General features: G+C 42.8%; 1 long non-coding RNA gene and 1 pseudogene across 1 annotated transcript in view; one reads left to right on the top strand and one right to left on the bottom strand.

The window, feature by feature from the left end:
* LOC139436561 (uncharacterized) overlaps nt 1-2249 on the bottom strand; it is a 77532-nt gene extending 75283 nt beyond the window's left edge. Inside the window, exon 1 of the long non-coding RNA XR_011645897.1 lies at nt 1995-2249. This is a non-coding gene — a long non-coding RNA (uncharacterized lncRNA). The remainder of the gene's footprint in view (nt 1-1994) is intronic.
* Nucleotides 2250-2691: 442 nt separating this feature from the next.
* Nucleotides 2692-26838, top strand: part of LOC131273521 (thrombospondin type-1 domain-containing protein 1-like) — an 86932-nt pseudogene continuing 62785 nt past the window's right edge.

The following is a 26838-nucleotide window of genomic DNA, read 5'->3' as shown; positions in this document are numbered from 1 at the left end:
GGCAAGAAAAAAACATGAAAAAGTGTTCAATATGAGTAATGATTAGGGAAATGCAAATCATAACTAAGAGATATCTTTTCACACCAATTGGAATGGCCACTATTAAAAAGTCAGAGAACTACAAATGTTGGAGAGGATGTGGAGAGACAGGAACTCTTACTCACAATTGGTGGAAATACAGAATGGTACAGCCACTGTGGAGGACTGTTGGGCAGTTCCTAAAGAAGCTGAATATAGGGAAGCGGACTTGGTCCAGTGGTTAGGGCATCCATCTACCACATGGAAGGTCCACAGTTCAAACCCAGGGCCTCCTCGACCCATGTGGAGCTGGCCCACATGCAGTGCTGACGCGCACAAGGAGTGCCCTGCCACGCAGGGGTGTCCCCTGCATAGGGGAGCCCCACGCGCAAGGAGTGTGCCCCATAAGGACAGCTCCCCAGGGCAAAAGAAAGTGCAGCCTGCTTAAGAATGGTGCTGCACACACGGAGAGCTCACACAACAAGATGACGCAACAAAAAGAAACACAGATGCCCACGCCACTGACAACAACAGAAGCGGACAAAGAAGAAGATGCAGCAAATAGACATAGAGAACAGACAACTGGAGCAGGGTGGGGGTGAGGGGTAATAAATAAATAAATAATTTTTTTTTTTAAAGAAGTTGAATATAGTTTTGCCAGCGACCCAGCACTATCACTATTGGGTCTACACCCAGAATTGAAAGCAGTGATACAAATAAACATCTGCACACCAATGTTCATAGCAGTGCTAGTCATCATGTCAAAAGCTGGAAAGAACCCAGGTGTCCATCAACTGACAAATGGATAAACAAACAGTGGTATAGTCCCACAACGGAATATTATGCAGTACTTAAGAAGAAATGGGCAAGCGGATTTGGCCAGACAGATAGGGCGTCTGCCTACCACATGGGAGGTCCAAGGTTCAAACTCAGGGCCTCCTGATCTGTGTGATGAGCTGGCCCACGCACAGGGCTGATTTTCCCAAGGAGTGCTGTGGCAAGCAGGGGTATCCCCCGCATAGAAGAGCCCCATGTGCAAGGAGTGCGCCCCATATGGAGAGCCGCCCAGCGCGAAAGGAAGTGCAGCTTGCCCAGGAGTGGTGCCACACACACGGAGAGGTGACAGAACAAGATGATGCAACAAAATAAGGCACAGATTCTGGGTGTCACTGATAAGAATACCAGTTGACACAAGAAGAACACACAGAAAATGGACACAGAGAGCAGACAACTGGGGGTGGGGTGGGGAAGGGGAGAGTAATAAATAAAAAATAAATCTTAAAAAAAAAAGGCCTAAAACATTTGACAACATCAACGAAACTGGAGGACAGTATGTTGAGTGAAGGAAACCAGACACAAAAGGACAAATACAATAAATACGGGATCGCTATGAACTAAATATGTTATATAACATACTGTATGATTCCATTTATATAAAATGTAAATATAAATCATTTTATAGAGGGGGGAATAAAAGTATCTGTGCAAGAATAGCCAAAAAGGGGAGCTGTGAACAGTAGGGGAAGCACAGATGGAGAAGGGATGGATTTACCTTTTTATCATTATTGAAATTAAGAAAATGCGCTAATAAGATTGAGATGATGAATGCACAACTATGTGATGGTGTCAATCACCACTGATTGTGCGGTGAACTGTATGTATGCTTTGTTGATATGTATCGATAAAAATGATTTGTTAAAAAAAATGACAAACAGCACTTAAAAATGGGAATCTATGTAAATAACACTTTCACAAGAGAAGAAACATTCAATTCTTTCACCAGTAGGGAAATACAAAATAAAATCTGCTATGACTTATCACATAGACATAGTAAAATGGCTAAAATCAAGAAAGATAATACCAACTGTTCGCGAAGATGTGGAAAACCTGGAGTCTCCTACATTGCTAGTGAGAATGCCAAAAGGTGCTACCACTTTGGGAAACATTTTGTCAGTTTCTTAAAAATATAAACTTACATCATTGTTGCTAGTTCCACTCCGCGGTATCTATCCAAGACGACTTGCTGTACCATGATGCCCCCGGCAAGTTCACGGCCGCCAAAACTGGAGAAACAGAAAAACGCCTATCACCCGGGGCTTGGATGAGAGGAGGTGGTACATGGTAAACAGCGGTGGTACATGGTAAACAGCGGTGCAGCTCTAACTAGGTAACTGCACTCAAGTAACTGTCACAGATGAACAAGTTATCCGTGTCTGGAAAAATGCCAAAGACTGAAGCAGGCCCGGAGGCCCCCCCCCCGCCCCCGCCCCCGCCCCCGCTCCCCCCGCCAAGGGCGCCCCCACGCCGCCAGGTGGCGCCAAACACGTCCCGGGCTCCGAGCCGGCGCAGGCGGGCGTCTGAGGACGGGCCGCGCGCTCCGCCTGAGGGTTCCGGGCCGGCGCTCACTAAGCCGCCCGCGGGGATCCCCGCACACCGCACACCGGGGGCCCCGCGGCGCCTCAGCCGGCCGCAGCACCAGGTCAACGGTCAGACACGAACGAGGCCTCGGGGGGCGGGGCCTCGGGGGGCGGGGCCTCGGGGGGCGGGGCCTCGGGGGCGGGGCCTCGGGGGCGGGGCCTCGGGGCGGGTTGAACGCCCAGGGGCGGGGCTAAGCGGTGGGGATGCGGCTGCGCGGCCAGCTGCAGGGCTGAGCGCCCGGCCACGCCCTTGCCAGGAGCCCCGCCCCCGCCGCGGCCCGAGGCGGACCCGCGCGCACTCGGGGCTCCTGCGCGCTCCCGTCCCACTAGACTTCGGGGCCCCTACCTGCGTCCTCCGGGAGGAGGGTCTCCGCACCCCCGAGATCCGGCTAGCGCCTGGCAGCCACGCAGGTCCCCCTGGCCAGGAGTGGGGACGCCTCCCGGGAAGAGCTGCCGGCGCCCCCTATTGTGAGGTAAATATTCTTCTACATCAAAGAAGACTGAAGCTCAGGGCGCAGCGCAATAAAGGGCAGCAGGGGGTGCGTTGGGTGGGGGGGAACGGGGAGTCTCATTGTAAACAGATGGTTACTGGCTCCTTTTCAACTAAAGGTCATGATTCTAGGACCCAAGATGATAAAAATAGTTAAAATGAACAGAATTATTGTAGTTTCCCAAGATACACAGGATTTTAAAGTGGAAACTCTTCAAGGGAAATTAAGACCTATGAAATGCTATGATTATAAGTGAATCAACACTTGGAATATTTTAGAGCAATACTTGGGACAAGCTGTCAGTAACTCATCTTTCAGGACTTGTGTAATCACTCTAAACAGATTATTCCTGTAATGTCAAAAAACTATCATATAAATGGAAACTTGAAAAAAAGTTTTACTTCCTTTTTTTTTAAGCTACCTTGAGCACAAAAAATGTTACATTAAAAAAATGAGGTTCCCACGCCCCCGTCCCCCACTATACTATGCAAATAAAGAGAGACAGAATGGTGATTAATGGCTGGCAGGGGATGAGGGGAGTGGAGAAGGCGGAAGAACTCCCTTTGGATCTATGAGGTTTCCTTCGGAGTGGATAAAAGTGTTCTGAAATTAGATAAATTTGATGCACAACATAGTGAATGTGCTAAATGCCAGAGAATGTACTGTTAAAATTGTTAATTTTATGTTATGTCACTTTCACCTAACAAAAAAATATAATGTGAAGTGGAGGAAAAAGAAACTCTCAATCATAATGCTCTTTGGTGCTTGAAAGGAACACTTTCTTTCTACTATCTCTCTCACCTGCACCGTTCTGAGTTGTCACCTGCTGATGGTAGAGTTCCATGCCATCCAAAAGGAGAAGGTGTGCCTACATTGGAAAGGAGCCACAAAAATCCTGACTGGTTCCTGTTCAAGGAATAGGTTTCTCTAGTTCTAAAAATGGCTAAAGGCTAGGGTATTAAGTTAAACAAGTATTATCAACACAGACATACTCAAGAGTGAATTAGGAGGAAAAAGGAATTTTGCAATTGAGCAAGTCTCTTGCTAGTCTTCATCACTGGAATAAATTAAAGCATTTTTCTTTTCTGCTCTAGTCCAGAACCTGGTCAGAGGGTTTTCTCCTAGCTCACTTAAGCTTCCCCTGTTCTACTAGTGCCTTTGCAGGGTCCTCTCTGACCACATGAACCTTCGCTGCCATTCTTTATGTCCCATTTCTCCCTCCTCCCTCCAGTTCCTCCTCCCCCTGGTCCCCTCCTCCTCCTGCCTCTTCTCTCTCTTCTCTCAGGCTTTTCTAAACCACAACAGGCAGTGGCCTCTTTCCATTGTCATAGAACCCTCAAATCCCAAAGAACTGCAGAATCGCTCATCAAAGTTTGCAAGTTTTTTCTTTTACTTGTGTAGAGGACATGATCTTTTTTGGTTACTGTTAGCATGGAGTATCTTTTTCAAAGATTTCACTTTCAGGCAGTTTTTATCCCTGGATCTAAGGTGAGTCTCTTGTAGGCAGCACATGGATGGCTCATGTTTTGCCATCCATTCTGTCAGCCTGTATCTTTTTTTAAAAGATTTATTTATTTCTTTTTTATTTCTATCCCCTTCCCCCTCCATTTCTGCTCTAGGTGTCCATTTGCTGTGTGTTCTTCTGTGTCTGCTTGCATTATCTGGCAGCAGTGGAAAACTGTCTCTTTTTTTGTTGTGTCATCTTGCTGTGTCAGCTCTCTGTGTGCAGTGCCACTCCTGGGCGAGCTGCACTTTTTTTCATATGGGGCGGCTCTCCTTGTGGGGCGCTCTCCTTACACGTGGGGCACTGCTATGCAGGGGCACCCATGCATGGCAGGGCACTCCTTGAGTGCAGCAACAATGCACGTGGGCCAGCTTACCGCACAGGTCAGGAGGCCCTGGGGATTGAACCCTGGACCCTCCATGTGGTAGACAGATGCTCTAGCAGTTGAGCCGTGTCTGCTTCCCAGCCTATACCTTTTGATGGGGGAGTTTAATCCATTCATATTCAATGATATTACGGTAAATGCATTATTTACTTCTATCATTTTCTTCTTTGGTTTTCATATGTCATGTCTTATTTCTGTCTGTATTTTTGCTCTCTTGGTTATCCTTTCTGCTATTCTTTCTTCTATAATCTCTTCCAAGCCTCTGTCTCCTGTCTTTTTCTGTCAGGTGGTAAAGCTTCCTTTAATATTTCCTACAAAGTCGAATCATTGTTATGAATTCTCCTAATTTCTGTTTTCTTTGCATTTTAAACGCACCTTCATATTTGAAGGCCAGTTTTGCTGGATAAAGATTTCTTAGCTGGCAGTTTTTCTCTTTTAATAACCTAATTATATCATGCCATTGTCTTCTCCAAGTTCTGATGAGAAATCCCCAATAACTCTTTCTGGGCATCCATTGTATGTGATAGTTTGCTTCTCCATGGCTGCTGTCAGAATTTTCTCTTTATCTTTGACATTTGGCAGTTGGAGAAGTCCTGTTAGACCTACTATGAATCTGAATAGACCTATTGGAGTAGGTCTATTCACATTTATTCTGATTGGGGTACACTGTGCTTCCTGGACATGCAAGGTCATTACTGTCATGAGGGTTGGGAAATTTTCAGCTCTTATTACCTCAGATACTCTTTCTGCCCCTTTTCCCTTCTCTTCCCCTTCTGGAACTGACATGACATGCATGTGGTTGTGTTTTCTGTTATCATTCAACTCCCTGACACCTAGCTCAAATTTTCACATTCTTTTCTCTTTGTTCTTTTCTCTCTTCCATTTCTGCTGTTCTGTCTTCTGCATCACTTATGGTTTCTTCTGTCATTTCAAACTTGCTGTTGTATGCCTCTAATGTTTTGTTGTTGTTGTTTTGTTTGTTTCCTCTTTAGGAGGTACTGGCAATTGAACCCAGGACCTTGTGAATTATAAGCAGATGCCCAACCACTGAGCTACATCTGCTCCACAGTGAGAGTTCATTTTTTCATTTGTTTGTTTTTAGAAGGTGCCAGGGATCAAACCTGAGACCTCATACATGGGAAGTAGATCCTCAACCACATGAGCTACAACTGCTGCCCTCTAATTTGTTTTTTATCCCACTATTGTGTCTTTCATTCCCATGAGTTCTGTTACTTTTCTATTCAGGCTTCCAATTTCTTCTTTGTGCTCACTTGGTGTCTTCTTGATATCTTTTATCTTTTTATCCATATCATCTTTCAATGCATTAATTTGATTTTGGAAATTTGTGTGCCTCTCCTTGGTTAGTTGTCTGAAATCCTGTGTATCTTCTGGGGACTTTGATAGATTCCTTTTCTTGGGTCATTTCTTCTCTTTTCTCCGAATGACTTCTAATTTTTTCCTGATGTCTAGGCATCTGATTTGGATGGTGAGTTTACTCAGACGCTCACTTTCCTTTCATAGGGATTTAGTGGCAGGAGGCTGTGTGTTACTGGTGTCATTGATTCCTGGTTAAATTGTTATGGGTCTTTAGGATTGTCCCTGTTAGTTGCTCAGATCTGGGCCCTGAACAGAGTAATGTGTTGCAGACCTGCTTCCTAGGGCCTCGGGGAGGGAGACTGTAAAGACCAGAAAATGCCTCTCTGGCTTATTTACTGTGTTCCCCACATGCTTTTCCTTGGTCCACCAGCAGATGGCACTCCTTGTCAGCCCTTCAGTTCAAAGCCTGGTCTGAGTGTGTTTGTATCCACCAGACCAGATCACTGGAATAGAGGATCCTGCCTGGAGGCTAAGAGCCTCCTAATTCAAACCGTCTGTCCTGGTCAATAGAGAGGGCAATTGAGAGGGTCAGCTCTCCTTAGTCCTGGATCTCTTTAGTCCCCTGCTGGCTCCCAGGAAAACAATAGCAGGGCCCTCCCCAGCCTGCAGGAGCTCAAGGGCACAGCAGACCAAAGGTGTCAGGCAAAAGCAGCCAGCCTTAGGCTGTGTTGCTCTTTCCTCACTTCCGGGAGGTGGGTCCCCCTTTGTAGCCAGTGGCCCTGAGGCCTGAGAATTCAAAGTGTCTAAATGGTGGGGTGGATCCTGGCAGCTGCAGCATGTACTCACAGTTTTGCCACCATGGTTCTTTTCCATTGCCCCTCTCTCTGCTGGGTGGTGTCCAGCCTTCCCCGCGGGTCCTGAACCCTAGAAGTTTCTTTCCAGGCCATTGCTGCCTGTCCTCTAGCTATTTTTCTGGAAGAGAAGAGAGTCCTCTATCTTGCTAGTCTGCCATCTTCCCAGAAGTATCATTGTAAAGTAATGGAAGCCATTTGAGTTCACAAGATTTCAACAAAGATAACAGTAATGACTATGTATTCAGACTATTTGTACCCCATCTTTCCATAATGGTTTTTTAGTATACACACAAATACATATTTATAGAAATAATTATGAAATTCTCTTGAAACTTAAGCACTAAAGAAGTTAAAGCCATAAAGGAGGCAAAAGTAAGCATTCTCACAAAGAGCGTTAATACAAATTGTATCAAATTTGACTGAATTTCTTAGTGTTCAGAGCAAAGTGAGAATTGTGGACATTTGAAATACTGGTTTCCAAAGTGATTTTTCACTTAATGATTTTTTGTTTGCTCTCTGGGTCCCATTGGAAAGGAGAGTGGTCAGAGGGTATCATTGGTGTTGGGGATTGCATAATGTCCCCCACAAAAGGTATGTTCAGCTTCCAACCCCTGGTCTGTGGGTGTGAACACTTTTGTAAATAGGACCTTTGAATATATGGGCCTTAATCCAGTGTGGCTGAAGTCCTTATAAGCAAAGCAAATGGATGTGGAAAGGAAGCTCTGGGAGCAGCCTAAAGCTGGAAGGCAAGGGAGCCCAGAAGAGAAAGGAGAAGATGCAGCCACACGCATCAGCACAAGACAGAAAAGCCAAGGAGCACCAAGATTGCTGGTGAGATAGAAGCACTGACTCTGGGAGGAAGCACGCCTTCTAGCCTCTGAAACCTTGAGTCTGTAAATCCCTGCTGGTAAGCCAACCCATTACATGGAATCCATTACAGCAGCTAGGAAATTAGTGCAGGAGTCATGGAGGAAACAGAGTACACAGTTCTCACCCTCAGCCCCTTCCATCAGGGCAGCCCTGCTTTCCTCATTTGTGTTCAATAGTCTCTCAGGCTACAAAGCAATTACATATTTGTTTTTCACAGAGAAGAAAACATTCCATTCTTAAGAAAAAGTTTTCCTGTTGCAAGAATGCTGAAAGTGGTAGCTTTTACAGGGATAATTAAATAAGAGAACTGTTATTAGAGACAATGAATAAAAACGAACAATAATAAAAAAGATAATTTTTTTTTTAGCAAATAAGAACCCTTTCTTGGTAAATAAAAAACAAAAGTATAATTATGAAGTATCACTTGATAAAGACATTGAGGCAGGAGGTTAAGCTCTGGCCCAGGTATGTAATATTTTAGTGGTCAGTGGAAAATGAAGAAGCCAATATATATGACTTATGTCAGGGATTCTGCACCTTTCAATTATTGAATTCATTACAGTCTCCCAACAGAAAGGTTTGATCTTCATCGTACATGAAAATCTTGTAGGAAACATATTTAAAATACTATTTTCTATACCTTATACCCAGATATTTTTATCTGTGATTTGGTGTGGAGAACCAGAAATCTGCATTTTATTAAAATATATTAGATTTCTTGATTAGGTACATGAACATAATGAAAAAATCTATCTGGGATAATCTCACGATCACTTCTGTCCCATCAGCCTAGTTTACTCTGTCACTCTTTCAAATTATTATTATTATGAATTTCTTAACTCTATCTAGAAAGTTTGTCCCAAGGTAACAATTCATTTTCATCACAACCCTTTTTTCCTGCTATTATATGTATTGGATGTTTTGAATTGTACCACACTGATTGCCTTCCTTTTCCCATATGGATATATTGTCATTTCCTTTTCCTGTGTTTTCCATGGGGTTAAAATGCAACATCCAGAATATATAAAATCATATTTCATTTGATACCAACTTACCTTTCATGATATGTACATATACTTTACCTACACCTCTACAGAGAGGGAGATTTCATAACAATAAAAGGATCAACCTAAGGGAAAGATATGACACCTGTAACTATATGCTCATTTAACACCAAAGATTCGATTTAATACCTAAAGTTAAAAAAAAAAACAACATTGACATCTATCTGAGGGATATCCCTGTCAAGGAGGAGGGGGAAAGCTTGCTGTTGATTGATCTGCCAAACTCAGGTCCTTACACTATGCTCCAAAATTCAGAGCACTTATCCTGACTGCTTTAATCATATGTTTACAAAGTTTGGCTCCCCAGGAGTGTATTCTCCCCCTGAATGTAAAGCATATACTAGTTGATTTCCAGTGATTGTTTTGGAGTTTATGAACAAATGAATGACTGAATGAAAGGATGGCTCACCAGGCAGAGGTGAAGAAATAGGAGAGTAGAGCATATTGTTGGAGCTTTAGCTTTTCCCAAGTGCTTTCAGTAACATTTCCCAAACTGAATGCCTTCAGGTGTTAGTAGCTATTCAGTGAAAAACAGGAGTTCAGCACTCAAACTGTATCTTCTCTGTTCCTTATTTGGATATCCCCAATGCCCATTACTGTGTTGATTTTTTTAAAATATACTTTTAAATTTTAAAAAAGGTACTTAGACCGCATAAATGTTACAAAAAAACATAGAGGGGATTCTGATATGTCCCACTCCCAACCCTTTCCACATTTTCCCACATTAACAACATCCTCCATTAGTGTGGTATATTTATTACAATTGATGAACACATTTTGGAGCATTGCCACTAAAGTATATTATAGTTTACATTATAGTTTACACTCCCTGCCCATCACTGTGTTTAAGTCCATTTCCCCATGTTCACAAACTTATTAGACCAGAATTTTATTAATATCTGGAACAAGTGCTCCTTGGAACACTTTAGAATATGCTGACCTTTAGTGTAAGAGAATTCTGTTGGGTGGTTCACAGATGAGTCATAGAGGTGGATCATGGCCAGTTTGGAGATTTCTGTTCTAAAATGCTGGAAGGATTTGAATTTTATTATGCAAACCATATAAATAATTGAATGGTTTTAGATAAGAAATATTTTGCATTTTATCATGTCCTAGCTGCAGTGTAGAAGATAAGTTTGAAGGAGGCTGGACTGGAAGTGGAGAAAATATGTGGAAGCTTGTGACAATAATCCCGGCTATCAGTGATGAAATACTGGACTAAGTCTACCATGAGAAATGGGAAGGTGGGGTGGAATTGAGAAGATATATTTAGGAAGTAGTATTGACACAATTTCAGACTAATTGTATTTCAGAATTATAGAGTGGGAAATATAAAGGAAATCATCTGGTTTCTGGCTTAGAGAATTGGGCATGGGGTGGTGACATTCATACTGAAAAAGAAAATGGAGTAGAACTGTGGGGTAACAGCCTTAGTTTGAGGGATTTATGAAAGACAAGTGAGAAATTCACATGTGGGGCTCAGGAGAGAGATCTGGGCTAGATATGAAAAGTTAAGGGTCCTTGGCATCCTGCTTGAAACAATAGGTTTGGATGTGGTCACTGAAATAGACTAGGGTGAATGAGAAGAAAAGTGAGAAGAAGACTGAACCTTGTGGAGCATCAACATGTAAACAGTTAACAGAGGAAGAGGACACTGAGATGTATGAAAGAAAATTAGCAGGGAGCCCCAAGCCCAAGCCTGCTGAAGCCAAGATAGCAGAAGGGGAAGACATAATCAAATCTGTAAAACTGCTGAAAAATCAGGAAGGAAAGTTCAAGCATGATAAAGAAAGTGGCCTTTGCATGTGAGAATGTGAATGTAATTGGAATACCCATAGGAGAGTTGTTCCACTGGAGTGGTTGGCTAGGCTTCAGCAAGTTCAGACACACCGAGGGCTGAAATAGAGATGTCCCTCTGGAGAGGGGCTGCATGGGACTGTTTCTAAGGAGCTTAGCTCTGAAAGGAGAGCCAGAGGAGGCTGTATTGGGGTCCTCAGGGAAGCTGTCCTGATGTCACAGGGAAGACTGTCATTGGGCTGTCATGGGGGAGACCAGCAAGGCTCTATGCAACAGGGCTCTCTTGCTTTGCTCTTTGTATAAATAGAAAGTGCATTAATGAAAGGGATGTGGCTGATGTCAGGCAAAGGAGACCAGCCCCTGTGCTCTGGCCTCTCTGAGCCCCACCTGGACCTACAGCAAGCCCAGAGGATCAAGCGGTGCCCTGACCTCACCCCTCCCCTGCACGGGGCATGTCAGGGCACAATGGTGGGCGCCATGCCAATAGAGGGCTCCTGTACCCACAGCCTGGTGGGCTCATTCTCCTAAGTGTTTCTTTCTGCCCTTGGGAAGCAGGATCCTGCCGCAGGCATCACAGGAAGCCTCCCCCCCCATGGGTTCCCCTTTCCTCAAGGCAAGCAGGGGCACTGGACTTCTGCAGCGTCTCACCAAATTGACCTGCATGACAGTCAGAGGATCTTGGGAGAAATCTGTTGGGACTGGCAGTTTCTGAAAATTTCATGGATTTTCTGTGGAGACATTGGTCCCCTTCTAATCCAAGTCTTCCCGGATGGGGGTCTCTCCTGAGGTGACTGGTGAGCGAGTCTCCTTCCCCATGTGGCCCTGCCCTCTCAGCATTTGCTTCCCGGGCCTGCTGTCAGAAGGGAGCCTCCAGGGAGCATCCTTCTTACACGTGAATTGGCCGCCTCTTATTTTATTAAACCGCATGGAAAGTAAAAGTGTTGGAGGGATGTGGCAATACAAAATGGTGTATCCACCATGGATGACAGAGTGATGGCTCCTCTGAAAGCAAAACATAGAATTATCAAATGATCTGGCAACTGGACTACTAGATATATACCCCAAAGAATTGAAAGCAGCATCTCAAAAAGATATTTGAACACCGATGTTCATAGCAGCACTATTCACAATTGCCAAATGATGGAAGCAACACAAGTTTCCCCCAATGGATGGATAAATAAAATGTATAACAGAATAGACATACAATGAAATATTATTCAGCTGTACAAAGGAATGAATTCATGATACGTGTGACAATATGGATGAACTTGGAAGACGTCCTATTGAGTGAAATAAACCAGACACAAAGGACAAGTATTGTCGTCTCACTTTTTTGAAATATATAGAATAAATAATCTCATAGCATCAGAATGTAGAGTATTCATTCCTGCGGTGTGTATACAGAATGAGAAGAAGCAAAGACTTAAAATCGACAGCATTCCTATTTGGAATGAGGGAAACATTTTGGCAAGGTGTGGTGCTCCATCAAGGTGACGGACCCTCATTAATAAAAACAACCCCTACCAAGTTCATCTAACTTCTGGTACTATAACTAAAGTACAGGATGTTGAACTATGGATCCACATTTCTCAACTAAGAAAGGCCCAGCCAGAGTCCTGAAATTGTTCTAACTCTGGAAACTTGAAGTAACTCAAAACAGTTGCCGCAGTGTTTTTTTTTTTCTTCTTTATCTTGCAATAATGTAAGAGACAAGATGGCAAGAATATTTCTGTTTGTTCAACTGTCTATTTACCTCTCTAGCAGCTGGGCCAGGGCCTAGCTCATTTTGTGATGCTGAGATTTGAGAGTAACTACTTCATATCATCTCTTTTCCCCACTGCAATTCAGATCTTAAAGGAAGACAAAATGACAGTTCAGCAGATATCTGAATTTTTTAATTTGACAGGTTTTGGAGCACCTAGTTTTGTTGTGTGCAAAGAGGCCCTTAACATCGTACCCCATCAACAAGCAGGCGTGACCTTGTCATGCATTATGTAACCCTAACTGAGCAGCCTCTTTCTCTGAACAATATGAATTTGTGATGCATCCATGTCCTTCTGTGGCAGGATAACACTTTCCTTTTTACTGCTGAGTAACTATATGGGCGTAGTTGTACCACAGTTTGGTTATCCATTCACCTAGTGAAGGACATCTTGGTTTCTCCAACTTGTAGTTATTATAACTAAAAGTTGCTATAAATATATCAATGCTGGATTTTTGTGTGTGTGGACATTAGTTGTCAAACAAACTTGAGTACAGGCCTAGGAGTGTGATTAATGAGTCACATGCTGAGATAAGTTGACCTTAGTAATCATGCTAAAATGTCTTCCAAAGTGGCTGTACCATTTGCATTCCCTCCAGCAAGGAATGCGAGTTCCTGTTGTCCCACATCATTGCTAGCAGTTGGATTGCCTGTTCTTTGGCTGTTAGCCATTCCAGTGGGTGGGTAGTATCTCTCATTGTTGTTTTAAGTTACTTTTCAATAATGACAAATGATAAGTGTCTTTATGTGTGCTTATTTGTCAATTGTATACCTAATTTAGTGAGGGGTCTGTTCAGCCATTTTCCAATTTCTTAGTTGTGTGGTTTGTTTTCTTTTTATTGAGCTCTGTAGGGCTTTTGTATATTTTGGTACAAAATATATGTATCTTACAAAACTTACTCCCAGTGCAGGATTGAGGTCTTTCATTCAATTAGCAGTGTCTTCTACAAAGTAGAACTTTTAACTTTTCAAATGAAGTCCCATTACCATTTTTTCTTTTCATGACTCTTTAGATGTTGCATTTAAAAACTCATCAGCAAGCACGAGGTCATTCTTCTGTTGGAAACTCACTTTTTTTAAAAAATCATTTTGCTTCTTAAACATTCACATATAAACTATTTTAGGAGAATTTGTGTGTAAGCTGTAAAGTTTATGTCTTTATTTATTTTCATATGGCCATCCAGTTGTTCCATTTCCATATTTTGAAAGGATTATGTTCACTTGAACGTATTTTAATGGATCTACATATGAACTCTCTTTTTTCCCCATTTTTCTGTGTACCAACATCAAACTCTATCAATTATTGTAGATTTATAATAAGGATTGGAACCAGGCAGTATGGGCTGCTCAGTTTTGTCCTTCTTAAGCATTTTGCATGCTCTTCTAGGAGTAGAAAAGGTTCATAAATATATACAAAATATCTTTCTATGATTTTATATAAGACCTTAAAAATATTGACTCTACCTACCATGAAACAGGAATATTTCTCCATTTATTTAACTTTTTACTACTTGCAAGTTTTTAATAGGTTATGAGAGAGAAATACGTACTTATTTTCTTAGGTTTGAGCAAAGGAATTTATTATGTGTTTTTACAACTATAAAAGCATTTGTTTTTTATTTTGTTGTTCACTGCAGGGGAGGAGAAATCAATTGATTTTTGTATACTTACCTTGTACTTTGCTTCTTGTTATCTCCATGCAGTCTCATCAAGGCACTGGATAGTTAGCTCCATTTCCTTCTTCCAAATTTATAGCAGTGAATAATATAAAATTTTAATTTCTGTGATTCTGTTGGTAGCCTGAAGGGGGCGCGTGTGCACAGCTGAACAGTGAGCTCAAGCAGTTCCTCTCCTGCACCCTGGCTGCCAGGAGAGGTGCCTGAGGACCTTTTTTTTTTTTAATTATCTTATTTTAAAGTTAAGAGACCACACAAAACATTACATTAAAAAACATAAGAAGTTCCCATGTACCCTACTCCTCACTCCCCGACCCCATCAATGTTTTAATTGTTTTTTTGAAGATACTTAGATGATAAAAAAGTTATGTTCAAAAAGTATGAGGTTCCCCTGTACCCATCGCCCCTCACCCCACTCCTCCCACCCGACAACCTCTTTCATCAGGTGACACCCTCATTGCATTTGGTGAATACAGTTTGGAGCACTGCTGCCCCACGTGGATAATGGTTTACACTGTAGTTTACACTCTCCCCAGTCCATTCAGTGGGTTATGGCAGGACATACAATGTCCGGCATCTGTCCCTGCAATGCCATTTAGGACAACTGAGCCATCATTTTGACCCGACTGAACCTCAGGCCCAGTGGAGAAGGCCTCCCTGTGGCCCTGAGGCCTGGTTGCCCTGTCCCATGTGGACAAGCGCTTCATTCTGCAGGACTGTCCTGGGAAGCTCCGGGGGCCATGGGACAACTCTTGCCCTGTCTGTAGCGAGTCAGAAGCTTCATCCATAAGTTCTCATTCAGGTTAATTCCTAAAATGGCTTCCCAGGTCCCCCTCCTTGAATGTGTCTCATCAATGGTTTGTAGTTTTCAGGTAACAAATCTTGTACCTCCTTGGTTAAATTTCTTCCTAAGTATTTTATTCTTTCTGATGCTCCTGTAAAAGAAATTGCGTTATAACTTTCTTTTCAGATTGTTTGCTTCTATGTTATAGAAATACAACAGACTTTTGTGCAACTTTCTGGCATTATTAGCTGTAAGAGTATTTGTGAGTCCTAGAGGGATTTTTATATATAAATCCTGTCCTTTCTAAACAGAGATAGTTTTGTTCTTCCTTTCCAATGTGGATGCCTTTACCTCCTTTTTCTTGCCTGATGCTCTGGCTAGGACATCCTGGACAGTGAGGAATAGCAGGGGCAAAAGCAGCATCATGGATTGGGCCTTGATGTTATTGCCCAAACGCACAGCCTTTCACCATCGAGAATGACGCTAGTTATGCAGTCCTTGTTTTGCTGCCCTGTTTCTTTGTATTTCATTATGAAAAGGTATTGGATTGTGTCAAATGATTTATCTGCAGCAAATGGCATGGCCACAGTATTCTTTTTCTAAATTTTCCTTCCGCCTCCCCCAGCCCTGCTGTTTTTGCTGTCTGTGTCCCTTTGCCGTGTGATGTTCTGTGCTTATTTCTCTTTTTGTCTTCTCTTTTTTCTCCTCTAGGATTCCCATCCTGGGGACCTCTGCTGTGGAGAGAGGTTCCCTGTGACATGCATGACCTCAGTTCCTGGTTTCTGTTGTGTCTTGCCTTGTCTCTCCCCTTGTTTCTCTTTTGCTGTGTCATCATTTTGCTTCATGTCTTCCTTGCATAGGAATTGGCTTGCTGCCTGGGGACTTGATGCTCCACACGGGCACTCAGCTCAGCGCGTGGATACTTGGCTCACCGCGTGGACACTGGCTCGCTGCACAGGCATGCATTTTTCCTTTGACCTGGAGGCCCCAGGGATGGAACCCAGGCCCTCCCATATGGCAGGTAGAAGCTCAATCACTTGAGCTACATCCACTTCCCCACAGTATTCATTTCTTGTTGAATTCATGTTGCTTGTTACTTTGTATCTTAATAACATTTTATTTTTAAAAATATTTTATTAGAGAAGTTTAAGGTTTTCAGGAAAATCACACTGAATTACAGAGTTCCATATAACCTTCTCACAGGCAGTTTTCTGTATTATTCTTTGCTTTAATGCTGTGTTTTTGTTATAACTGATGGAACAATATTACTAGAACTATAGTGTTACATGTAGTCCATGGTTTGCTTTAGGGTTCTCTTTGTGTTGTGCAGTTCTATGTTTGAAATTTTTATTGTGGAAAGATACATACAACCTAATATGTCCCATTTATTTTTTTTTCAAATATACAATTCAGTGATGTTCATTTGCATGCGCTGTATTGTCACTGTCATCCCCTACCAGATTTTCCTGTCACCCCATAGAAACTGCACCCACTAGACCAGGACTCCAGTCCCTGCACCCCCAGTCAAATGCCAGTTCACAGGAGCAGTGGTGCCCATGAAAGGAGGCCCCGCTGGAGCCGTGAAGGTGCCCAAGTGTCTGCCCTGGGTCCACCCAACCAGGGCAACATTCGGAGTCGGGGGTCAGGATCCAGGAGGAGGCAGCCTAAGGACTCCTCACTCCAGAGGGAGCTGAGCGTGCACAGTCCTGCCCCCACAGCCCACGTGCCAGCGATCAGGCTTCCCCGGTCCTGTCCCTCCCCGTGGGAAGTCTCGTTCGTTGTACATTTCCCCCACGTGGTGCTGATGGGCTCCAGAGCCCACCATGAAGACTGCGGGTTCCTAAGCGGAGGTGAAAAGAAATCTCAGCACGAGAAGCAGACAGATTCCCTCTTTCTCCAAACAGAAAGAAGGCACTGCCGTGCGTCAGGACGCGGTCCTTGAACATGGGGTTTTAGAGACACCCACTGTTCAGAGGTGGTTGCTGTGCCCGGTGAACGCCCTCACCCCTCACCCGGGGGTTCTGATGGGCTGTCTTGCTCCTCGCCCAGTTTGATGGTAGTGAAATGCACCTCGCTTTGCTGCAGGGGACTCGTGTGTGTCCTTCAGCACCAGAGAAGGACAGATGGCCCTTGAACTTGCCACTCATTAAAAAACTGATGACCCTCAGACTTGATTGAAGGAGGAAAGAGTCTGTATCTCACTTTAATTAACACAGGAAATGAAGAACCAAACTGCAACTCCAGGCTGTCCTAGAAATAGAAATTTAATGTAATATTCTGGTCAAGAACTTGCTGTTTAAAACACTCATCATGTCCCTATCCACGTGGTTAGTATTTCTTTGGACTTTTATACAGAAATCAGTTGCCCTCCCACTTCTCCCCCAAATCCTCCATCCCCACTAGTTCCTGTCTTCTCTCCTAAATCCCAGGAAGCAGTGTCCTTGGTGCTTGCAGGGCCTGAGCTTACCGATAGGTCCGTGCTGGGCCCTGCTCCCTCACTGGAAGAGGGTCTCCCTCTCGTCTCTCCAGGGAGGGCTTGGTTTAGAGGGGGCCAACCTCCCTCAGTCTTGAGCTCTTGAGCAGCTGCTGGAGCTGCCTCTGAAATCTGAGGTACCCTCAACCCAGAAGCTGCCCCTGGAGCTGGAGCTGGCGGCAGCGGTGGTGCTGCAGGGAAGTCCAGCTCCAGGTCTGGCTGTAGGTCTGGCTCTGGACCTGGTGCTGGAGCTGGAAGAGGAGAAACGTTCACCCCCATGATGGCCATCCCTCTGCCTTTCAAAGCACAGAACACCCCACAGCCTTGAGCAGCCCAAACACCCCCAGGGACCGCCCCAGGCTGCAGCCCCTGGAGGCATGGTCTGAGCTCCCTCTCTCTTAGCTCCTGGACAACAGCAGCTTCCGAGGCTCTTCCTGGGTCCTGCCCCCCAGTCTCCCCATCCCCTGCCCAGCTCCTCGTGCTGTGTTATTCTGACAACCGTGTGTGGGTGTCCTCGCCCACTGATGATAATCTCCCGATGGGGGGGAGAAAGCCTTGCTCAGCCCTAGTGCAGCTGAGTTCCCTGCCTGGACTGGTGAGTGGGCCGCTCCCCACACCTCCCTTTTGGGACCATGATCGTGGGGTGGAGAGGACTGGGTGGGAAAACAGAGCCAGGAATGGGCTGTGGGAGGATGGGCTCTCAAGGGCTGGCCCTGAGACCCCTTTCTCCCCTTCTCCCCAGGGTGCCAGGGCCCCATCCAGAGCTCCCCTCCCCACCTGTCCTGCAGGGGCAAGGCCCAGAGCCCCACCCTGGAGGGAGGGATTTTCCCAGCCCTCCTGAGCACATCCCCCAGTGCACCCCGACTTCCTTTCATGCTGTCGTGGAGATTGCTGTGTACGAGGCCTTTGCATTTATAAGCTTACTGGTGGCTACTTGATTCTTTTAAGTTGCTATTGTAAGTGGATTTTTTTTTCTTGACTGGTACCTCAGATTGCACATTTTTATGTACAAAATCTACTGATTTTTATGTTTTGCTCTTCTATCCTGCCACTTTAGTAAACTTGTTTACAAGCTCTTAACAGCTTTGTTGCAGTTTATTTTTTTCGGCTTTGTACATGCAGTATCATGTCATCAGCAAATAGTGAAAGCTTTCTTTCTTTTCCAATTTGGATGACTTTTATTTCTTTTTCTTGGCTAAATGCTTGCAAATACTTCTAATAAAAATGTTAAATGGGAGCAGTGACAGTGGGTGTCCTAGTTTTGTTCCAATCTTAGAGGACAAGTCTTTTTCATTTCACCTTTGAGTATGATGTTAATTGTGGGTTTTTCATATACAGCCTTCATCATGTCTAAGAAGTTTCCTTCTATTCTTATAATTCCAAGTGTTTTTTATCCAAAAAGGCTGCTGTACCTTGTCAAATGCTTTTTCTGTGACAGTAGAGATGATCATGTAGCTTTTTCTATGGATCTGTTCTTTTTTTTTTTTTAAAGATTTATTTATTTATTTAATTTCCCCCCCTCCCCTGGTTGTCTGTTCTTGGTGTCTATTTGCTGCGTCTTGTTTCTTTGTCCGCTTCTGTTGTCGTCAGCGGCACGGGAAGTGTGGGCGGCGCCATTCCTGGGCAGGCTGCTCTTTCTTTTCACGCTGGGCGGCTTTCCTCACGGGCGCACTCCTTGCGCGTGGGGCTCCTCCACGCGGGGGACACCCTTGCGTCGCACGGCCCTCCTTGCGTGCATCAGCGCTGCACATGGCCAGCTCCACACGGGTCAAGGAGGCCCGGGGTTTGAACCGCGGACCTCCCATATGGTAGACGGACGCCCTAACCACTGGGCCAAAGTCCGTTTCCCTGGATCTGTTCTTATGGTCTATTAATTTGATTAATTGTTTTATATTAAACCACCCTTGCATACTAGGGATAATTCGACTTGATCATGGGAAGTGGATGTGGCTCAAGTGATAGAGTTTCCACATACTATATGGGAGGACCTCAGGTAGATCCCTGGGGCCTCCTGGTGAAAAAGAAGAGAAAGCATGCTCTCATGGCAAGCCAGTGCCAGAGCAAGTGCCTGCGTGGTGAGCCAGTGCCCACACAAGTGTCCGCAGGCGTGCCCACGTGGTGAGCCAGTGCCCAGCACACGTGAGTCATGCAGCAAGATGATGATGGATCAAAAGAGAGACAAGGGGAGAGTCAAGGAGAAATGCAACACAAACCAGGAACTGAGGTGGTGTGATTGACAGGGAACCCCTCTACCCATCAGAGATCTCCAGGATAGAATCCTAGAGGAGAAAGACAAGAAGAGAAGACAACAGAGACAGGAAAACAAAACAAAACAAAACAAAACAAAAACAACAACAAAAAAAACTCCAGCAGGGTGAGAGGAGGGAACGGGAAAAATAAGTAAATAAATAAATCTTTTTAAAAATCCACTTAATCATGGTGTGTAGTTTGTTTGATGTGTTGTCAAATAGGATTATTAATGTCTTTTTGAGGATTTTAGTTCATTAGAGGGATTGATCTGTAGTTGTCTTCCCTTGTGGTGTCTTTATGTTGCTTTATCACCTAATAGGGTGATTTTGGCATCAAAGAATGAGCTAGGTAATGTTTTGGGAAGGGTTTAAGCAGAATAGGTTTTAGATTTTCCTGGAATGATGGTACAATTTACCCATGAAATCACTGGTGCTGGGCTTTTCTGATTTGGTGTGATTTTTTATGACTAATTCAGTTATGGCCTCTTCATTTCTTTTACTTATTCTTTCATTAGTGTAGGATGCTTGTGTGTTTCTAGAAATGTATCCATTTCATCTAAGTTATCCATCTTATTGGCATACAGGTTTTCAAAATATCCTCTTTAATGATCCTGTTTCATTGGTGGGTTCAGTGGTGGTAGTCCCTCTCTTGGTTTTTATTTTATTTATTTGCATCCCCTCTCATTTTTCTTTGGTTCATCTAGAAGATCAATTTTATTAATCTTCTAAAAGAACCAGCTATTGGCTAATTTTCCTAGTGGTTTTTTCTTTTTGCTATTAATTCTCAATTTCATTTTGTTCTGCTCTAATCTTTGTTATTTCCTACTTTCTTTTTTCTTTGGGATAATTTTGTGCTTTTTCTAGTTCATATAAATATTTTAAGACATAAATATGCAATTGGTTCATATAAAGGAAAACCTACCACTAAACAAGAATCCAGAAGCTTTAATGTGGACCAGTTCCCCGCGAAATAGCGACGTTGTCTGCCTGCGGTAGGACAGCACCTGTGCCTGGAACACTGTAGGACTCACGCACATCGTAACCCGAGGGGCTCTCGCTGCTTGCTGAGGCAGCTTGTGGTAGTTGTGCACAGCTGCAAGTGCTCATATTATTAATGATTTAAGACTGACAATCATATTGTGGCTACTTTTTAAAATTAGTTACTTGGGAAGCAGACTTGGCCCAGTGAATAGGGCATCCACCTACCAGATGGGAGGTCCACAGTTCAGACCCCGGGCCTCCTTGACCCGTGTGGAGCTGGCCAAGTACAGTGCTGATGCCTGCAAGGAGTGCCCTGCCATGCAGGTGTTCCTTTGCATAGGGGAGCCCCACACACAAGGAGTGCACCCCATAAGGAGAGCCACCCAATGCAAAAGAAAGTGCAGCCTGCCCAGGAATGGTGCTGCACACTCGGAGAGCTGACACAGCAAGATGATGCAATGAAAAGAGACACAGATTCCCATGCCGCTGACAACAACAGAAGCAGACAAAAAGAACATGTAGTAAATGGACACAGAACAGACAACTGGAGAAGGGGGGGGAGGGGAGAGAAATAAATAAATAAAAATAAATCTAAAAAAATTAATTACTTGATTTTGAATGAATTCTTTCTTCTATCACATATCAATACCATTTTTTTTACTTTATTAGAGAAAGTCTGTGTTTACAGACCAATCTTGCATGACATAGAGGATTCCCTTGTACCACCCTATTGTTAACAGCTTGCATGGATATGCAGCATTTGTTCTAGCTGAGGAAAACAGATTTGTAATTGTACTGTTAACTATAGCCCATGGTTTACCTTAAGCTTCACTTTCTGTGTAGTGCAGTTCCATGTTTGTTTTTTAAATTTGTTACCACCGATATAATCGAACAATTCCCCTTTAGCCACATTTAGATATATATACTTCAGTGCTTTTAATTATGACCACAAGGTAGTGCTCCCATCAGCACCATATCTTACCAAATGTTTCTACCATTCCAATTAGGAACTCTGTACATTTTTCATCTTGACTTCCCATTCCCTATCACTGCCCTGTCTGCTATTCTAGATTCTGACTCTGTAAGTTTGCTTGTTCTGATTATTTCATATCAGTGAGAACCTACAATATTTGTCCATTTGCATCTGGCTATTTCACTCAAGAAGATGTGTTCAAGTTTCATCCATGCGATTGCATGTGTCGGAACTTCATTTATTTTTACAACTTAAATCTATTCCATTGTAGGGAAGTGGATGTGGCTCAAGTGATTAGGCTCCCATCTACCATATGGGAGGTCCTGGGCTCAGTTCTCAGGGCCTCCTGGTGAAGGTGAGTTACCCTGTGTGGTGGAGCTGGCCAATGTGGAGATGACACAACAAGATGACACAACAACAACAATAACAACAACAGCAAAAAAAGGAGACACAGAGGAAAAGACAATGAGAGACAAAACCAGGAAGCTGGGGTGGCTCCAGAAATTGAATGTCTCTCTCCCACATCAGAGGTCCTGGGATTGGTTCCTGGTGCTTTCTAAAGAAAAGATGAGAAGAGAGGACAAGCTGAGAAGACAGATATAGCAGAATGTGTAACAAATGGACACAGAGTGCTGAGAGCAAGTGCAAGTGGTAAGGGGGGGTATAAAAATAATGATATTAAATCTTGAGAAAATATTTCATTGTGTGTATATATTTTGTTTATCCATCCATCAGTTGATGGGCACTTTTGGCAATTGGGAATAATGTGTTATGAATAGCCGTGTGTAAATACCTCTTCGGGTCCATACTTTCAAATATTTTGGGTATTTCCTTAGTGAGTGCCATGACCCGCACAGTGCAGTCGTAGCTGAACAGGGTCTGCACAGTTGCGAGGAGGGGATGAGAGGGAGAAGAAATGAAAGACACAAAGTAGCAGGGACCAGGTGGACTGTGAGGAGATTGCAGGAGCTTACAGCGACCTCAGGCACCGAGTTCAATCAGGCATGCTATTTTATACCTTCAGTGACATGGGCACATTCACCAGTTCTCATGGGAAGCTCTTGTTTCTAGGTCACTACAAACACAACAGTTATTCTTCTTCTCAATAGCTCTCTGATAACTGTTCTCCTAGAATTCTTATCCACATGCAGCATATTTTGTTCAGCACATAATCTTGCCAGGGGCACCTCCTTCTTGGTCTACACCCTTCCTGTGAACTTTGGAGCCTGCTTTGCAGGGCTCCCCACAAGGGAGATTGAGGGGTCATATGGTAATTCAATACTTAACTTTATGAGGAACTGTCAAACTGACTCCCACAGTGGCTGAACCACTTTATTATCCCATCAGCAGTGGATGAGTATTCCTACTGCTCTGCAACTTCCCAATCACGGGTAATTTTGTTTTTAATAGCAGTCACTCTAATAGGTGTGAGATGATGTATGTCACTGTAGTTTTGATTTGCATTTCCCTGTATTTAATGATGTTGAGCATCTTTTTATGTGCATTGTAGCCATTTTTATATGTTCTTTAGAAAGATGTCAATTCTTTTCCCTGTTTTATAATTTTGTTGGTGTCCTTTGTTGTTAAGTCAAAGGTTTGTTTCATAAATTCTAAATATTAAAACTTTATCAAATATGTGTGTTGGAGAAAGATGGCATTCACAAGGACATGGAGACTGACCACAGGCAGAAAAAGAATTTATTGAGAAGCTCTCCCAATGGAGGGGTGTGAAGAAAGACTTCAGCCCCCCCACCAGCACGGTGAGGTCTGAAGAGAGACTTCAGCCACTCCTGGAAGGGGGGGACTTGAAGTTATACAGAACTTTCCTAGGTGAGGAGGTGATAGTTAGTGGGGGGTGGGGAGGGTGAGGGTCTGAGCGAGGTGCAGGGGCCAATAGGGGCCTTAGAGGTGAAAATTTTCCTGATAATGAGTAGGGAGGTCAGGGTCTCTTGGAATGCTGCAGGAGCACACGTTTCTTTTCATCTGTAGGGTTTTAAAGGGCTTCTTTGTTTCCCTCTGATATGTAAACACTGAAGGTTTCTGTCTCCCTCTGATATGCAGGTAGAGTAGTGAAGATCTCCATCTGCCTCTGACAGGCAGAGGTGAAGGTCTCTATGTCCCTCTACTCCTGTCTCTATGAGGTTCCTTTGTTTAACCTGTGGGGAAGTGCCCTCAGACATGGGGGAGGGGGTGCCTTTTCCCCAATGTGTGTCAGGGGAAACTGAGCTTGTTAGTATTACCTTGTTAATATTGCAAACCTCTAACAATGTGGTTTCCAAATTTACTTCCCCATTGTGTCAGTTGTCATTTCGTTTCCGTGAGCAAATCCTTTAAGGGCTGAAAATTTAAATTTTTATGAGACCCCATTTATTTGTTTTTTTCCTTTGTTGCTTGTGCTTTACATGTAAAGTCTAAGAAACCATCGCTTAACACAAGGTCTTGGAGATACTTCTCTACATTTTCTTTCAGGAGTTTGATATATCTGAGTCTTACAATTAGGTCTTTCATCCATTTTGAGTTGAGTTTTGTATAAGGTGTGAGGTAGCAGTCATCCTATTTTTTTGCAAATGGAGATCCAATTTTCCCTGCCCCATCTGTTGAAGAAACTATTCTTTCATAATTGAGTCATTGAGTGCTCTTTGCCCTCTTGTCAAATAGGTTGGCCATAAATGGCAGGCTTTGTTTCTGACATCTCAATTTGAGTCTCTTGATCTGTATGTCAGTCTTTGGGAATACCATGCTCTTTTCTGCTTGTTGTTTTTTTAATAAATAAGTCAGTTTTATTGACACATATTAATAAAGCATATAATTCACTGAAAGTGTATAATCAGTGGTATTCGGTATAAGTGCATAGTTATTCATTCATCACCTCAATCATCATTAGAACATTGTCATTATTTCAATGATAGTAATAACAAAGAAACACCAGATAAAGAAGAAAATTCTTCACCTCTCGATCTCTCTATGCTTCTTCTGCTGTACATAGCTGCTGTTTCTGGCCATTCTTGCACAATTCTTTATTAAGCAGTTTTACTGAGATATTCATATATGATATGATCTATCCAAACTATATATTCAATGACTTTTAGTATAATCAGAAGGTTGTGTATTCACCACCCCAAAAATTTTTAGAAGTGTTTCATTACTCCAAAAAGAAAAACTTCCCAATTTTAAAAGAAGGTTGTTGGTGTTGATTGGGATTGTTGATTCTATAAATTGCTCTGGGTACGACTGACATCTTAACAATATTTTGTCTTCTAATACATGACCACAGAATGTTTATTCATTTAGGTCTTCTTTGATTTCCTTTTAGCAATGTTTTGTATTTTTCTGTGTACAAGTCCTTTATTCCTTGGTTAAATTTATTCTTAGATATTTCCTCAGTGAGTAAAAGGTTTTCTGTTTGCATCTGTCCTGAGGAGGGGGCTTTGCCATGTGTTCTCTGAGAAGATTGTTCTTAGGGAGCACAAACATTTCACTTTCTGCGCTGTTCCCCTGGGGTTTATTCTTAGCTTTCTCATGGAATGTTTAAGCAAGACTTAAGCAACTTTCCAACCAAGGCATGCTGTAGTTTCTTTTCTGATTCAGGGCTGTTTTCATGTAAAATTCTGATAGCTTCAGAGAGAGTGGGCAAGCATATACAATTGGAACATGAATATACAAAAGGTCGGGATTTTCCAGTTAAGTTGGGGACAGGCTGAAGCCAGATGAGCCGTATTGAAGCCCAAGGAGAAAAGGACCGTGGGTGGCCCTGTTTACATGTTTTCATCCATTTTTAATGTGAAAAAATTCCTCCAACATTAATGTAGTGAAAAGTATTTAAAATTGAGAAGTATGTGGAATTTAAAATAAAACAATATTTGAAGTATGAAATTTTATATATAACCAATGCAGGATTTATTTTAATATTTATTTCTTGAATTTAGAAAAATGGACATTTCAAAAGCATTTTCTAATTTTACTATATGTTCATGTCATTTTCAATTGGCATAATTGCAGCATTTAACAGTGTCTCGTGAACCAGTAATGGTGTTAAATACGCTTTTATTTTTACTTCTAACACATATACATATAAGTTTTCATTCATGTTACCTTCTGTGATTGTTAGGCTATGTGTCAACTCAGTCAGGTGTTTGCACCCAGTTGTTTGGTCAAGCAAGCACTGGGCTAACTGTAATACAAGGGCATTTATGGACTTCAGTCACCATTGACTTTACTGCAGTGGTAAGTCATAGCTAGCTGGTTATAATTACATCAATCAGGGAGACTGCCATCAGCAACGAGTGACACTTAAGTCAATCAGTTGAATGCCTTAAAGGGGGAGTGATTGCAGCATTGAGAGAGAATTTCCCAGCTTGCCTTTGGACAGCCAACCTCTCCCAGAACTCATCAAGAACCTTCACTGGACTTTCATTGCAGCCCCTGGTTGAGTCTGTCTGTGGAACCTGGACTTGTGCCTCCCCATGGCTGCACGAAAGACTCATAAAATCACATACTATTGACAGATATCTCTTGCTGATTCTGTTTCCCTAAAGAACCCTGACTAATACACTTTCCTAAAATGTCTTCCCCAGCTTCCCCTTCTTTCATATATTTCAGCAATGGTTTGTCATTATCAAGTTACAAATCTTCCACTTCCTTGGTTAAATTTCTTCCTAAATATTTTGTTCTTTTGATGCTGTTGTTAAATTAATGGCTTTTTTAAATTTCCTTTTCATGTTATTTGTTGCTGTGGTATAGATATACAAGAACTTTTGTGCAACTTTGCTGAAAATACTTATTAGCTGTAAAAGTATTTTTGTGATTCTAGAGCATTTTTTATTTATTAATCATATCATCTGCAAGTAGCAGTAGTTTCACTTCTTCCTTTCCTGTTTGGATGCCTATTCTATTTTTCTTGCCTAATTGCTGTAGTTGTTATATCCAGGACAATGATTAATAGCAGTAAGGCAAATATCTTTGGTTTGTTTCTTATTCCATTGGGAAACCTTTTAGTATTTCCCAATGACTAGAAAGCTAAATATGTATTCCTGATTTTGTTTGCTTATTTGTTTGTTTTTGAGCACAAATGCATATTGGATTTTGTCAAATAGTTTTTCTGTGGCAATAGACAAGATCAAATTTTTTGTTTTGTTTTTTTTTCTTTGAATTAATGGTATGTGTTATTTTGTATTTTAATAGCATTCAATTATTTTGTGAGAAGTTTTTACAGAGAAATCATGC

The sequence above is a fragment of the Dasypus novemcinctus genome, chromosome 15 (assembly GCF_030445035.2).
Source record: "Dasypus novemcinctus isolate mDasNov1 chromosome 15, mDasNov1.1.hap2, whole genome shotgun sequence".
Taxonomy (NCBI): domain Eukaryota; kingdom Metazoa; phylum Chordata; class Mammalia; order Cingulata; family Dasypodidae; genus Dasypus; species Dasypus novemcinctus.
Note: the sequence above shows the minus strand (reverse complement) of the source record. Positions and strands in the feature narration are given on the sequence as shown.